Source organism: Narcine bancroftii, chromosome 1, assembly GCF_036971445.1.
Source record: "Narcine bancroftii isolate sNarBan1 chromosome 1, sNarBan1.hap1, whole genome shotgun sequence".
NCBI lineage: Eukaryota > Metazoa > Chordata > Chondrichthyes > Torpediniformes > Narcinidae > Narcine > Narcine bancroftii.
In genome coordinates, this window is record NC_091469.1 from 330,961,604 (window position 1) to 330,974,641 (window position 13,038).

A 13,038-nucleotide genomic window follows, 5' to 3' on the forward strand; every position below is an offset into this window, starting at 1 on the left:
TCGTGTATTTTCATCTTCTTTCAATTCAAAAGCAAAAGGAGTGGCGATCTTGATTCACAAGAAAACACCATTTGAACTTGAATCTCTGGTGGAATCAGTTGGCCGAATCCAAATGATTAATTGCAAATTGTTTGCTGAATCATGGTCCTTGTTGAATGTGTTTGCACCCAATGTTGACGACGAACAATTTGTGTCTGAAGCTTTTTTAATTTTAAGTCAAGCTAAAGAAAATATTTTGATTGGGGGAGATTTCATTTGTGTATTAGATCCACTATTGGATAATTCTCTGAAAATCTTGAAAAAATCAAAAGCAGTGGTCCAGTTGGTTTCCTTGATGAAAGACTTAAATTTGATAGAGGTTTGGAGAAGGTTAAATCCTACTGAGAAAGATTTTTCATTTTATTCCTCACATCCTGATTCATTTTCATTTTCAAGGATTGATTTCTTTTTGACATCAGCACATTTGCAATCTTGTTTTATTCAAGCTGAATATAAGAGTAGAATAATTTCTGATAATTTCTTGTGTTGGACTGGAAGTTACTCAATTAATTTTTTGGTGGAGGTTTAAATGCAATGTTATTGAAAAATAAAATCAGAATTTGTAAAATTCATTAAGGATCAAATGGTTTATTTTTTGGATTTGAATAGGAATACAGTTCAGAGTAATTTTACTTTATGGGATGCTTTATGGTCAAATTATTAGCTATGCATCAAAGGAAAAGAAGAAATTTTTGGCAGAGATTCGGTCATTGGAAAAACAGATAGCTGATTTGGAAAAAGAATTTCAGAGGAATTGTACAGAGGATAATAAAGCAGCTTTGACTAAATTGAAGTTACGATATAATACACTACAAACATATCAATTTGAATGTTTGATTCAAAGATCTAAACAATGTTATTATGAGTTCAGGGACAGAGCCCATAAAGTTTTAGCGTGGCAACTGAAAACAGAACAGAATCATTATATAAAGGGGAGAAAATAACTTTGTGTATATTCAAGAGGGAATTTTTGTGTGTATTTTGGTCAGTATGGTTAATAGTGTGAAAAATAAAAAATTTAAATAAAAAAAAGAATTAATTACACTGTGAAGAAGGATAACTCAGTTACTTTTAAACCTCAGGAAATTAATGACCAATTTTTATCATTTTATCAGAAATTATATGTTTCTGAGGGAGTTCGAGATGATGGTTCCATTGAATCTTTGTCAGAAGATGATGTGAGGAAACTGGATTCTCCTTTTACAGATTTAGAAATAAAGGATGTTATTCAACAAATGCCTAATGGGAAGTCTCCAGGAGATGATGGGTTCACTGTTGAATTTTATAAAGTTTTTTTATGATGATCTGTCCTCTTTATTTATGGATGTTCTTCATCAGGTAACGCAGGAACAAGCTCTACCAGATTCGTGTTTAAGTGCAATAATAACGGTTATACCAAAAAAAAGATAGAGATTTGAATGTAGCTTCATATCGGCCAATTTCTTTATTAGATGTGGATTATGCCACATTGACCACCGCCAGTGGGCTGATAACGCCTCAAACCGTGCATCTTGGCGCCTCACAGTTTGGCGGGCAGCAGCCTCCTTTGAAGAAGACCGCAGAGCCCACCTCACTGACAAAAGGCAAAGGAGGAAAAACCCAACACCCAACCCCAACCAACCAATTTTCCCTTGCAACCGCTGCAATCGTGTCTGCCTGTCCCGCATCGGACTGGTCAGCCACAAACGAGCCTGCAGCTGACGTGGACTTTTTACCCCCTCCATAAATCTTCGTCCGCGAAGCCAAGCCAAAGAAAAGATAAAATAATAGCAAAATTATTGGTGAATAGACTTGCTAAATATTTACCATGTTGGTACATGCTGACCAGGCTGGTTTTATTAAAAATAGGTATAATTCTGACAATATTCTTAGAGTGATTTCACTGATCAACACTTCATGTCAGCAACCCAACCTACCAATGGTAGTTGCTTTAGATGCCGAAAAAGCTTTTGATAGGGTCCAATTGATGCACTTAACTGAACAACATTAGGTTCAGAAGAACACTCCAAGATATTCGAATACTCAATTCCCAATATTCTGATTGGTAGAAAGCCCTGGAAATAATTCAATACAGAAAGCAAAAGTGGCATGAATCTGAAACAATAGATTTCAGGATCCAGGGAAATACTGCATCTGGATAGCACTTGAACATTGCACCAACACAATCTGTAGCAGAACCCTTAATCTGTCCCACTTCCAACAGTGATCAACAGAGAGAAGGAGCACACAGCCAAAGGACAATATTCAAACAAAAAAAAACAACAATCTGGTACACACAATATTTTGCATCAAACATTTGTCAAAACTTATGTGAAGCTGTCATTCCTTTTATAGATAATTGTAAACTAGTTATCAAATATAATATTCCATATTTATTTCTCAAATTATATATAATTTTCTTAAAGGGAATACAATTTTGAATTCCATCTTTCCACCCCTAAGTGTGAATCTGATTTTCAAGCAACTGCAATACAGTTCCTTGCCACCACTAATGCTATTTTAAGAAATTTCAATTGGTATATTGATTAGTTTTAACTTGTGTCTTATTTATTTTTATTGGGGAATATAAAAGGAACAAGATTTTGTGGAAATACAATACCTCTAACCTGTTATAAAAAAAATTCCCTCAAGTCCATCCAGAAAGGTCTTACCTTGCTTGGGACATGACCAAGTTGAATGCAAGAAAGTTCCCATCTCCTCACCACACCTAAAACATTGATGAGACAAATCTGATATCATTCTGTTCAATTTTTGTGGTGTAAGGAATAACTAATGTTAAAAAATCATATTGATTTGTCATACAGTCTCAACAGAGATATGACCATCTTTGTTCAACAATTCTAATATTCAAATCCAACTCCCACCTTTGATTGGACTTATGAACTCCATGTTTAGGAGTTCCTGTTTGTAATAAAAGATACATTGCAGAAATATATTTCTTAATATTTCCCCTCCTAATGAGAGTTTCTACCTCATTACAAGTACGTCGAAGTACTCGAGATGGCAGAGGTCGACAGCATCGAGTCCACGCTGCTGAAGATCCAGCTGTGCTGGATGGGTCACGTCTCCAGAATGGAGGACCATCGCCTTCCCAAGATCGTGTTATATGGCGAGCTCTCCACTGGCCACCGTGACAGAGGTGCACCAAAGAAAAGGTACAAGGACTGCCTAAAGAAATCTCTTGGTGCCTGCCACATTGACCACTGCCAGTGGGCTGATAACGCCTCAAACCGTGCATCTTGGCGCCTCACAGTTTGGCGGGCAGCAACCTCCTTTGAAAAAGACCGCAGAGCCCACCTCACTGACAAAAGGCAAAGGAGGAAAAACCCAACACCCAACCCCAACCAACCAATTTTCCCCTGCAATCGCTGCAATCGTGTCTGCCTGTCCCGCATCGGACTTGTCAGCCACAAACGAGCCTGCAGCTGACGTGGACTTTTTACCCTCTCCATAAATCTTCGTCCGCGAAGCCAAGCCAAAGAACAAGTAGGTAACAACATAGCTGAACCTAACTTTTGCCTTAAATATCCTGTTTAAAATAACAGAAGAGAGTGTTACGAGTTATTCCAATATTTATTCCGTAATAGTTCATAGAGTTTTCAGTATTTTTAATCCCTTTATGAAACCAAGCATTTAAAAATTGGTTAACCTTTGGAAAAGATACAAGACCATTTGAATCAGAGGCATCTGAGGCTATATCTCTTTTTGTTCCAATTTCGTCATTTATCTTATTTCAAATATTAATCAAATGCTTCAATGCCAGCTATTAATTTTGAATCCCATTTATACATTATATGAATTCCTCTGCTGATCTTTCTTCTACTTTATCAAATTTCATTTTAACCCATGCTGGCTTTTCTTAAAAAAAAATAAATAAAAAAAAAAATCGAATTTGAACTGCTTGATAATTATTCTTAAAATTAGGAAGCTGTAGGCCTCCCAAGTCATATTTTCACACTAACCTTTCTATAGAGACTCTTAGCATTTTACCTTTTCAAAGAAATTTCCTTATAAATATTCCTGAAAAAACTTTTGAGGTAATAATATAGGTAAATTTGAAAAAGATATTCTTGTAAATATATTCATCTTAACACAATTAACCCTTCATACTAATGTTGTAGGTAAAAATCATTCATTTTTTCAAATAAATCCTTTCAGGTAATGGTAAATAATTAAATTTATATAATTTTTGCGAGTCACATGATGCTGAGAGGTTGAAAGGATGTGCTCAGAGAGCCTATAAAATAAGGAAAATAACATCTATAAATAGAGGTTAAACTTACCCACATTGAAGTAAGATGGGCAGGAAGAGCAAGAAGCAGGTGACAGAAGATTGGGACCTGCTAGAAGCAGCAGAAACAGCGATGAGAACTCACTCGACGCTAGTGGAGCCTAGTGCTGAAGGCACAAGGCTGAAGCCTGTGATGTTGGGCTCGCCTGATGTTCTGGCAGCGGTGCTGTCGCTGGCGACCCATATTGGAGGTCTGGAGCAACAATTGGCCACCAGACTAAAAAAGGGCCTGCTCAACCTGTGGACTTCAATTGGGATTCTGACAGATCACATCGGAGTCCTGGAAGACAAGAAAGACTGGAAAATACAGCCGACCCGTGGGTTGTTGAATAAAAACAGCTGATAGATAAGTTAGATTATCTGGAAAACTACTATCTGTGCAATAACATTAGACTAATGGGCCTTCAAGAAAGTAAGTTCTTTAAACAGTGGATCCCCAAAGTGTTGGGAAGGGATTGATTTAGAGCCCCTCTAACCATAGGAAGGGCCCCATCGGACATTTAGCTCCCATCCCACCCTAAATCAACACCCAACGACAGTTCTGATCTGGTTTGTTAGTAGCCGGGTCCAAGAAATAGTGCTAAGGGCATCAATGATTTGATCAAGGGAGACAGGAGGAATTCTGGGGGCTGGCGGGCAGGGGGGGGGGGGGGGGGGGAGGGGAAGACTGATGTGCTTCCCTGACCTGAGTCCAGAATTTGACCAGGTCAAGAAAATATTGAGATAAAAAAGTAGAGTATATGATGCTGTACCCAGCCACCCTAAAAATCACGTTGCCAGGAGGGGAGAGGAAACATTTTAAGGAGTCACGGGATGTTATGTTATGCACTAGGAATTACCAGGAAATGTGTAAGCCTGCAAGAATACAGGCTGAATCAAACCCCTGAAGGAACCATGGACAGAATCCCTGAGAAGTTATGGAACAAAGGATGGGGGGGGGGGTTATTACAGTCTTACAATTATTGATTCACAAAAACAATTAAAATTATTGAGGCTATTGTTGTACATAGTAGTCAAGGTTTTGATAAAATTTTATAATGATCAGAGGAAATAGAGGTCTATATACTTTGTTTTAGGAGGTTGAGGTGGAAGATGCTATTCAAGGCTGCAGTGCAGACTGGGCAAGAGAGAAGATGGCACACGAGGAGACAAAATAGGAGGGAAGATGGCGTAGGAGCAGAGAGGAGAGGCACCAAAACAGAAGATGGGAATATCTTGAATGTTTCGCTTGTTAACTTTGATATATTGGGATTTTTTTAAATCTAGGTTTGTTGATGGGAGGGGGGGGGGTGTAAATTTCTTCTTTTACATTTTTATTTTTTATTCTTTATCCCTTCGTGGTTGGTGTGGACATCAGCATGGAAAGACCATGAATGACGGAAAGGTGTGAGGAGGGTGCTATTTAAGACAAATGGGGGTGCTGTGAAGGTGAAAAGATAAGATAATGAAACACAAATGTGTAAGACTATCAAATTTATCAGTATCAATGTAAATGGTTTAAACAGCACCATAAAAAAGTGGGTCCTGGCTCACCTTAAAAAATTGAGAGCAGATATAATATTCTTACAGGAAACACACTTAACGAAAAGGGAACATGATAAACTTAAAAGGGACTGGGTGGAACTCTAAGGCTAGGAGGTGTAGCCATTTTAATACACAAAAGAGCCCCAGTGATGGTGAGTGGTGGGGCTATAGACCCGGCTGGGATCTTTGTAATGGTACACTCCCAGTTATATTTGGAACCATGGACGCTGCTAAATCTCCATGCACCAAACTTTGACGATGAGCAGTTTATGTAAAATGCTTTTCTAAAGGCTGCAGAGGGAAAACAGAACATATTAATTGGAGAAGACATTTTTGCTTGGACCCTATTATAGATAAGACGACAAAGACATTGACAAGTTCCAAGGCAGTGAAAACCATTTTGGCCTTTATGAAAGATTTAAATTTGTTAGATATATGGAGGCAGAGGAACCCACAGGTTAAAGACTTTATTATTTTCTGACGTCTGCCCAGTTGGAAAGCAGAGTGCTTGAGCCCGAACATTTAGCAAGGCTAGTATTAGACCACTCACTATTGACCATGCAAATAACAATTCCTGAAAAACAGGCAAATGCCTCTTGGTGGCACCTTATTGCTACACTGTTGAAAAACAATGCGGTTCAGTCCAGGCCGGGCTCAGTAACATTCAATCCAAGAGAAATAAATGACACCTTTAAAACATATTATGAGAAATTGTATAAATGATGAGTTCTTGGAGGGGGTTGAGTTGCTGAGATTGGCCCAGGAGGACCAGATGGAATTAGATGCCTCATTTTCCAGTGAGGAAATCGAACAGGCCTTGAGAATGTTACAAACAAACAAGTCTACGGGAGAGGATGGCTTCTGTCGTCCCCCCGAGTTTTAGAAGGTATTCAAAGGCCTATTGATACTGTTGTTAATGGGTGTAGTGAACCAGGTGGCAGAGACTCTCCCAGAATCCTTTTCAACAGCTAAGGTTGTGGTGATACCTAAAAAGAACAGGGACCTGTTGAAGCCATCCTCATGCAGATCTATCTCACTACTAAACACAGATTACAAAATAATAACCAAGGTACTGGCCGATAGGTTAGGTCAGTACCTTCCCAAGGTGATAGATCCAGATCAATTGGATCATCAGGAAGAGACACTTTGCTAACAACTTGAGCAGACTATTTAACATTATACATTTGGCACAAGCAAAACATGATCCAAGTATAATAATTTTGCTAGATGCAGAGAAGGCCTTTGATCAGTTAGAATGGCCTTTTTTTTTAAAAAAAAGTTTTGGAAAAATTTGGAATGGGACAAACGTTTGTTAATTGGATAAAAACATTGTATGAAAAACCACGGGTAAAGTCGTACGAATGGACAAATATCACCAACATTCCCCCTCAGTAGGTCCAGCAGCCAGGGCTGTCCTCTATATCCCGGGCAATTGAACCACTGGCAGAAGCCATAAGGAAAGGTCCATTGATAAAGAGATTCAAAGTGGGTCAGTGTGAGCACAAGATAAATCTGATAGCAGATGGCATGTTGTTGTACCTGAAAAAACTTGGCCAGGTCTTTGCCAAAGTTGCTCACCACACTGGAGGACTATGGTACAATATTTGGCAATAAAGCCAACATAAAAAAAAGCAAGGTCCTGCCACTGAATATATTTGACCATGAAGAATATGAAAGAAACAGCTATTTCAGTTGGCAGGCAGCAACTGTGAAATACCAAGAAATTAAGATTGAAAGTAACCTGGAATATTTATATAAACTCAACTACCCCCCCCCTATGCTGGAGAAGGTGACAAATTAGATGGAGGGATCTGCCTATCACCTTAATGGGAAGGGTCAACTGCATAAAGATGAAGGTGATGCTGGGACTCCAATACCTCTTCCAGTTTTTGCCAATTCCATTGCCACTATATTTTTTTTAAGGTGCATAAGGAAATTCATCTGGATTGGGAAATAGCCTTGAAAAAACTGTCATGAGTTATGGGGTGGGGGTGAGGTCTAAGGTTGCCTGATTGTAAGAAATATTATCTAGAAGCTCAGTCAAGGTTCCTTGCATCCTTCTTTGAGGAAGAGGAACCACCCACTTGGGTGTAAATGGGATTGCATGCAATGGAGGAAAGGACAGCAAAAACTTTCATAAGCAAATAGGATGCCAAATTAATAGTAAAAAAAAATAACCCCACGCTGAAACATCAGATTAAAATCTGGCATGAGATCAATGAATGTATTGGAGTGTAAGTGGAAATATCACCAAAGACGCCTCTGGCTCATAATGAATTGATGCCCATGAACATGGGCAATGAAATCCTGGAGATTTGGTTTTGGCAGGGGATCTGACATATTGAGGACAACTTCGAGGGGAGACAGCTTATGTCCTTCGAGCAGCTAAAGGGTAAATACGTTTGTCTTATAGGACTTTTCATCATTTCCTCCAGTTAAAGTCATTTCTAAGGGATCGGTGGGGCCCTACAATGACCCCACCTACACCTAGTGATGTTGATGGGTTGCTTCAACTGGGAAACGCACCCAAATTTATATCAAGAATGTACTTGGTACTCCAAGGTGAAAGCCCCAAGCTGGAGCTACACAGATCAAGAGATAGGAGAGTCAGACCTGGGCATCACAATTGATGAGAGATGTTCGTCGGATTAGTGTAGAGATAGTGTGACAACAGTTATTAGTTGTAGATACAGACTGGTTCAATACAACTTTCTGCATCAGTTCTACTTCACACTGCATAAGATTTACAAAGCAAAATTGGAGATGCCGGAGACGTGCTTCAGGTGTGGAGTGGAGCAGAGAACATTCATTCAAGCAACCTGGTCCTGTGCAAAGATAGTCCCATTTTGGCAGGATTTGGTTGACATACTAGCCAGAAGAACAAAGGTAACTTTCCCGCCAGACCCAACATTGTATCTGCTGGAGAACCTTATAGCCATAAGCTACAAATTAACCACGTTCCAAATTAAATTCTTATTTATTTCTTTGTTCATAGCAAAAAAATGCATAGCAATGACCTGGAAATCTGACCTCCTCTTATCAGTAAGCGGATTACCAAGATGCATAGCTGTATTCCCACATGGAAAACATCACCGACACAGCACCTATGTTAAAATATGGCATATTTGACATATCTGACGTACACGGGAGCAATAGCTGTAGCCACACCCTGATAAGAAGACAGATCTAACAATAGACAGATTAATGAAAGTAATTATAAAAGGAGGTGGCTCCACAGTCTCTATGGACACTTACTGGAAGCTCCGACACCATATCCAGCCTCTATCCTTTTCTTTTTTTGTTTTCTCTATCTTTCCTTGTTTTTTTGGGGGTGGGGGGGGTGGGAATAGGAGTGGGAGAAACACCACATGTATATAGATTGCTGAGAGATATGGATATATTCTGTAACAGTCAGTGATGTTATTGATGGAAAATGAAAAATAAAATATTCAAAATCTCCCTTGATATTTAATCCCATCTTTTGGCCACTTGAATTTCTGCACAGATGCAAGGTAGGATTTTACTTTGACTTTGGTTATAATCGCAAGAGGTATAATTTCACTTTTATCCTGATTTATTTTATAACCAGAAATCTTTCCATATTCTTCCAATTTAAAATGTAATTTTCATAGCAAGCAAGTCTCAGGCTCTCAAATATACTAGTACATCATCTGCAAATAAACTAATTTTATGTTCTTATTGACCAACCCTAAATCCCTTAATTTCCAAATCACTCTTAATTACCTTTGCAAGTGGCTCTATAACTAATATGTACAAAACTGGAGATAAGGAACATCCTTGTCTGGTGGATCTCATCAATTGGAATGGAGTGGATATTTGTCCATTGGTCACTACTTTAGCTTTAGGATCATAATATAATGCCTTAATCTAGTTCATAAAAGTCTGTCCAAATCCAAATTTATCCAACACCTTAAACAAAAAGTCCCACTCCAATCTATCAAACACTCTTTCCACATCTAAAGCCACTGCAACACTGAAGTCTCTTTTTTTAAAATTAAATGTATAATACTAATTAATCTAGCCACATTATCAGCTAATCGTCTCTTTTTTGCAAAGCCTGTTTGATCCATATTTATTAATTTAGGTAATAATTTAGTCATTCTGTTGACCAAAATTTTGGCATTTATCTTATAATCTGCATTTAATAATGAAATAGGTCTACAAGATGAAGGTTTTAAAGGATCTCTCTCATTTTTTTGGTATCACAGTAATTATTGCTATTGAAAATTATTCTGGTGAAGTGTGAGTTATTGATGCCTGATCTAATATTTCCATAAAAATAGGAATTAATAAATCTTTAAATTCTTTGTAAAATTCAGGCTGAAAGCCATCTTCTCCTGGAGATCTATTACTTTTAAAACAAACTTATTGCCTCCTTCACCTCTACCTGTGTCAGGCGGGCACTCAATTCTGTCTGTTTTATTATCACCCTTTAAAGATTCTGACCTGCATAGTTAAGAATAAAAACTTAAAATATTCATTTATTTCTTGAGGTTTATAACTAATAACATTGGAGTCATTGTTAATTACATTAATCGTTTTGTGAAATCTGCTCCACTTTCAGTTGCCTTGCAAGTACTTTACATGATTGTTTGCCTAATTCGTATTATCTTTGTTTAGTTATTGTAATTGCTTTCTGTTCTGCAAGTTTGTAATGTATTAGACTAAAATTTATCTTCAGAACCTCTCTTTTGAAGATCCTTTTCCCAAACCATTATTTCTTTTTCTAATTGATCTCTCTTTCATATACTTTTTTTAAGTAAAATTTATAATTTGCCCTCTCAAATATGCTTTCAAAGTATCACATATTACAAACTTATCATCAGAATTCAAGTTTATAATCACAAAATATCTGAATTTGTCTAATTAAAAAAAAAATCACAAAAATCTGTTCTTTTTAGTAATGGATTCAATCTCCATCTATAAACCGATTTCTCTTTATCAGGCATTTCAATCATCATTAATAAGGGCAAATGATCAAACAAAATTCTCACTTTGTATCCCACTTTTAAAATCCTACCTTGCATCTGTGCAGAAATTAAAAATAAATCAATTCTAGAATAAGAATCGTGCCTACTTGAATAAAAATAACACTTTTCTCTAAGATGAATTCTCCTCCATGCATCTATTAAATTCAAATATCTCATTAATACCAATGTAGCCTTTGCCACTTTGGCTTGACACTCCAATAGTAAATTTAGCTAAAAATAGATAAACAAAAATTAAAATCTCCTATTAAAATATTTTCATGTGCATCTGCTAAAGTAAGAAATGTTTCTTGAATAAATTTTCCATCATCAACATTAGATGCATGTAAATTCAAAAGGGTCCATAATTCCAAATACAACAAAATCACCACACTTCTTGCCTTAGAATTAAATGAAGAAACCCAATCCAATCTCTTTTTAATTTCAGATGTTCTCAATTAAATGGGTTTCTTGCAAAAAAGAATCCCACGCTGTCTGTAAGGCATTTGTACGTTTTCCCATGTCTGTGTGGATTTTCCCCAGGCGTTCTGGTTTCCTCCCACCATTTAAAACATACCAGAGGAGTAGGTTAATTGGGTACAAATTGCGGAGCATGGACTCATGGGCTGAAATGGCCTGTTACCATGCTGAATGTCTAAATTTAAAACATTTTAAAACTCAATTGTTTTGTCCATAAACATCTTAAACTTGTAATGCCTTAGACAAAGCCCAAAGGATATGGAAACAACACCTGGAATGATGGGCTTGAATTGAAGGAGAGGCTGGGACATTTCTCCCTGGAGCATTGAAGGCAAAGGGGGGACCTTCTAAAGATTTATAAAATCATGAGAAGCATAGTTAAGGGAAATGGTCATAGCCTCTTAAGAGGGTTTATATTTAAGGTGCGAGGGAAAAGATTTAAAAGGGACCTGAGGGAACCTTCTTCAAACAGAGAGTAGAGGGTATATTCGACAAGTTGCCAGAGAAAGGGATAGAAGTGGGGATAACTGGAGAAACAACTGAAAGAAACTGCTTACAGTTAGTGCAACACTACAACAGCACCAATAACCCGGGTTCAAATCCACCACTGTCTGTGATGAGTTTGTACATTCTCCCCATGTCCTCCCTCCATTCAAAATGTACCGGGGACCTGAAGGTCATTTGGATGTGATTGGCCAACACGGGCTCGTGGGCTGAAAGGGCTTGTTACCATGCTGTAAGTCTAAATTTACATTTAATTTTTTTTAAATTTAACTGATTCACTTAAAAAGCATTTAGACAAGAACATGGATCAGAAAGGTTCAGAGGGACGATTGATGATTCTGGGAATAAAAGGGTCATCATATGAGGAGTGTTTGACAGCTCTTGGCCTGAACTCAGTGGAATTTAGGAGAATGAGGGGGATCTCATTGAAACATTTTGAATGTTGAAAGGCATGGACAGAGTAGATGTAGAAAGATTGTTTTCCCACAGTGGGAGAGTTGAGCACAAGAGGGCATAACTTCAGGATTGAAGGGCATCCACTTAGAACAGAGATGTGGAGGAATTTATTCAGCCAAAGGGTGGTAAATCTGTGAAATTTGTTGTCACGGGTGCTTGTGCAGGCCAAGTAATTGGGTGTATTTTAAAACAGAAATTGACAGGTTATTGATTAGCCAGGGCATCAAAGGTTACAGGGAGAAGGCAAGGCAGTGGGGTTGAGTAGGGAAATGGAGCAGCAAGGCAGATTCGATGAGTGGAATAAGCTATTTCTGCTATTATTTCTTCTGGCCTTATGGATTGAGGGGAATGAGCTGGTTTATCCAGCCAGGGCAGATGAACCAAAGGGCCAGTTTCCATGGTGTAATAGTCATTGGTTACTCAGTGTCCAATGCTGGCAGAATCCTAGACCATGGTTCTTCCACACAGATCCTTTGGTTGCAATTCCTCAAGACATATTCCTGCTTACCAGAATGTGTCAATCAGATGCATTTACTTGCAGAAATCTCCTCCCACTGAAAGGCCAACAGGTTTTGGGCCTCTCACAGAGTTGGTCATTTTCTAGTAGCACTAGATGTTTGTCTCTGCATACATGTCCCTTAGGACCAGTCCATAGGAGCAGTGTTCTGTTATACAGCTCAGATAGTCCTTGACAAAGACCATGGCAACCACTCCTACACCAAGTGTACAAGGCAGTGGATGATAGTCACACCTTGT